The sequence below is a fragment of the Nelumbo nucifera genome, chromosome 6 (assembly GCF_055504915.1).
Source record: "Nelumbo nucifera cultivar China Antique chromosome 6, China Antique-T2T, whole genome shotgun sequence".
In the NCBI taxonomy this organism is placed as follows: Eukaryota; Viridiplantae; Streptophyta; class Magnoliopsida; order Proteales; family Nelumbonaceae; genus Nelumbo; species Nelumbo nucifera.
Window position 1 is genome coordinate 5561026 of NC_142654.1, and position 3626 is coordinate 5564651.

Consider the following 3626-nt stretch of genomic DNA (forward strand, 5'->3'; position numbering starts at 1 on the left):
TCTATGTCACCATGTAGAGACCATTACATGGTGCAATTGTAAAATCTTGGGCTGGAAAGGAAGGTTGGTTCAAGTCTGAGAAAATCCTATTTCAGTCTGTCTGTCAGGAAACCAGGAGGACAGGGCCAACATTGGGTAATGGCCCTTTTCTGTCTCCATGTTGAGACCGAACATTGATTCAGTATGCTTGGAATCAAGGTTCAAAATATCGATACATATCGTGCCGGTGGCTTTCCGATATGCCCCTACAGGGGTTGTATCGGGTCAGACCATGATTCAGAGAATCTATACTGCATGGAATATCAACGTCAACCAGCCAACAAGGCTTCGAAATAAAATGATTCTCGGTATCACACTGTATCGTATAAACCTGGGGGTTCACTAGAATAGCACAAAGAGCACTATATATCCATAAGACCATAACCTCAGGCTGAGGACAGATGGGAAAAATAAGTTACCGCAGCTCTTCTACTTTGGAACCACCATTGAGCTTCTCCTTGGGGGGCGTCGTTTAAGTGCAGACACTGGCATTAGCCTGAAAATTAATTAATATATAGTTTTGGTGATACTGATAAGGCATTGTTTGTTTGCAGTGTAATTTCATTTTGCACCAATGCAAAAGTATGGAAGTGTAAATGAGTTGAGCACAAATTTAAGTTTTATTTTGTCATGGGTTTTACTTTAATATTGTTTATTTGCAATGCAGCTGAAGCAAAATAAAATAAAATCCAGCATGAAAAAGAACCAAAATTTTCAATTTTCTCATTCACACTCCCATGCATTTGTACTAGTGCAAATGAAATTGCCATGTAAACAGACAAAGCCTAAAGATTAAAGCTAGGCAAATAGCATTATTACTGTAACCCAAAAATGGATTAATTCTTATATATAAATCAGTTAAAATAATATTAACCGGGGATAGGCAAATAGCACTTAGCAGTTGAGACATTAGCGTATAGAACAAATTTACATTACCCTATTATGGATTTTTAAAGGACAAATTTACAGGTTTAGAAGATACCATCAATATTGGTTCTCCTCAACATTTTCGCCCTTTTAAGTATATGGTATATTAAATTCCATATTATTTATTATTTTTTAATTGATTTTTTAGCATAAATTTATGTTACAATTGCGTTTTAAATACTATTATTTGTAACATTTTCATCTTTCTCTTTAGATTTTGAAAAATTTACCATTTTCTACCCTCAGATTCAAATCCACATTAGGGCAGGCTGTCTGTGTAGTGAATGGCAATGGGGTGTTGAGCTGGCTGTGGAACTAATGATAATATTTTATGTCAGTAATAAAATACATGGGGCCCGTTGAACAGTTATCGTGCTTGGCTAATCCGACCTTCATACCATGCATGTACCGTGACGGGATCTGCTCCTCACAAATGGGCACCTCACAGGCACATCCACCGTGCATTGGGAACATCTCTCGTGAATATTCACTAATAAGTACGGGAGATGTTCCCAATGCATGATAGGATGTGCGTGTGAAGCACCAGGTGTGAGGAGCAGATCCGGTCTCGCATGTACCATACCATAGCTAACCTGCTGACCCTACTAACTAGGTCTAGCTTATGGCGCTCTGCCCTTGTGGGGCCAAAACTACATCAAATATGCAAAAATAATTTTGGCCATTCTACATTTCTACTCAAAAAATAAATAAGGTGGCCTCTTTTTAGAGAATGAAATTATTTTGACCATCCAATAATTTCTTAATATTTAATTTTGTTACATCTTCAACATAAACCTGAAAAAGATATTTTTACTTATTTATTTATTTATTTTAACAGCCTGAAAAAGATATTAGATTGTACGATATCGTAGTCGAAGAGGTCCTCCGCTGGAATCTGGATGCTCTCACAGTACCCATTAGGATATCTCATGGTTGGTGGCCACATTGTTGGGTGGACAAGAAATGCTGTCCTTTAGCTTTAGGGTTAAAGCTGATTGATTGGAGCTGTTGACTTTGGAAGAATATTTTTACACTAAAACAGTGGCTCACGGACTAGGACATTTTGTATTGGAATCCATTTTCTCAATTATAGAGTATGATCTTCACTTCTCATGATACCCCATATACATTCATCTCTAAGTAGAAAATCCTGTAAGAAAATGGAGATCACATCTCTGCCCCACAATGACTCACTATCTTGATGATAGTATCAATTTCTATAATGTCATCATCGAGAGATGTTCTCAATACATAGCGGGGATGTATTGTAGGGCATTGGGAGGTGGAGATATGAACTCAAGAAAATGAAATATATTAAAGATGAATGAACAACTATTATATTTTGATAAGCTTTAGGATTTGTACTTTTTAAGCTAAAAATCATAGAGCCCCAATTTAGGTTTCGTGCCAAGAGGCTTTGAAGTGTTCTAACTTTAGATTATAATGTTTTTTAAAACCAATATACTTTTTGGTTCAATTTGGTCTCCAAACAGATAAATTGCCAAGGCCAAAGCGGAGGCTTGTTTATTTTGTTATGCTTTTGTTTTCACCTCTTGCACTTTTTATTGACAAATACACGAAAATTATTGCCGCCTCAAAAGGGTTCCAAAATCCAAATAAGCATCTTAACACAAAGTTAAAAAAAGAAAGAAAGAGATGATCATTGGGTGAACACCTCTTGCATCTTCATCATATAATCCTTATCACAATCATATGGGGAGGGCTGTCTATCTACTGATCGAATTGAACCAAATCGATTATATCGGTTCTGGTTTTGAGATTTTGTCTCGATTAATAATTGGGTCAGTTCTGGTTCTTACTTTTTTTAAACCGGTTCAGATTTTTTGCTTAATTTTGTATAATTGTTATTATATTTTATATCTAAAGGGGAAATTTGATATGTAATATATAATTAAGACATTTTTCTTGGAAATAGTCTCTCTGTATGTATAGACCCTGTAGGGGTAAGGTTGTGTATATTTGTCTCTCCCAAACCTCCAATTGGCGTGAGCCTCATTCATTGGACTGCCCATAATATATAAGATGATTTTAGTCAAAAATACTTGATTTATTAACATATAAATAATTTATTAATTTACTGAAATTTTTATTAAGATTAGGTTATGAAAAAACTGAGTTTTAATTTGTTATTTATATAAAACAATATATATCAGTATAATTGGGTCTATCAGACTCGGGATGGTTCTAGGTCTATGATTTTGTCCACACAACAGCAAGGAAAACCCTGTGCAACACGTGGAGTAAATAAAGAAGAAAATAAACATAAACATAAAAAAAGAAAAGAAAATCTCTAAAAAGATATAAAACAAAAGTGAAGAACAATTTAAAGGGAGCTCTATGGTGAAGAATGAGTTGACTTCATTTGACAAGATTGAATAGAATCCTTTGGGTTGGTGAAGAAAAAGAGAAATAGGTCAATTGAGTTCATATATCAAATAGAACCTGAAAATGCCACATTTCTATTTGTTTAGCAACCAGGGCTTTTTTCCCCTATTTCGCTGGTTTTCTTAGTCTTAGCAAATAGCAACAATGGAAGATTGTAATCTAAAGTATCATGAACCGGAAAGCCACACAACATTCATAGGTCGTGGTGGAGTCCTACAGTGACAGCTGTTTATCATCAAGGGTTTCTCTTAAGA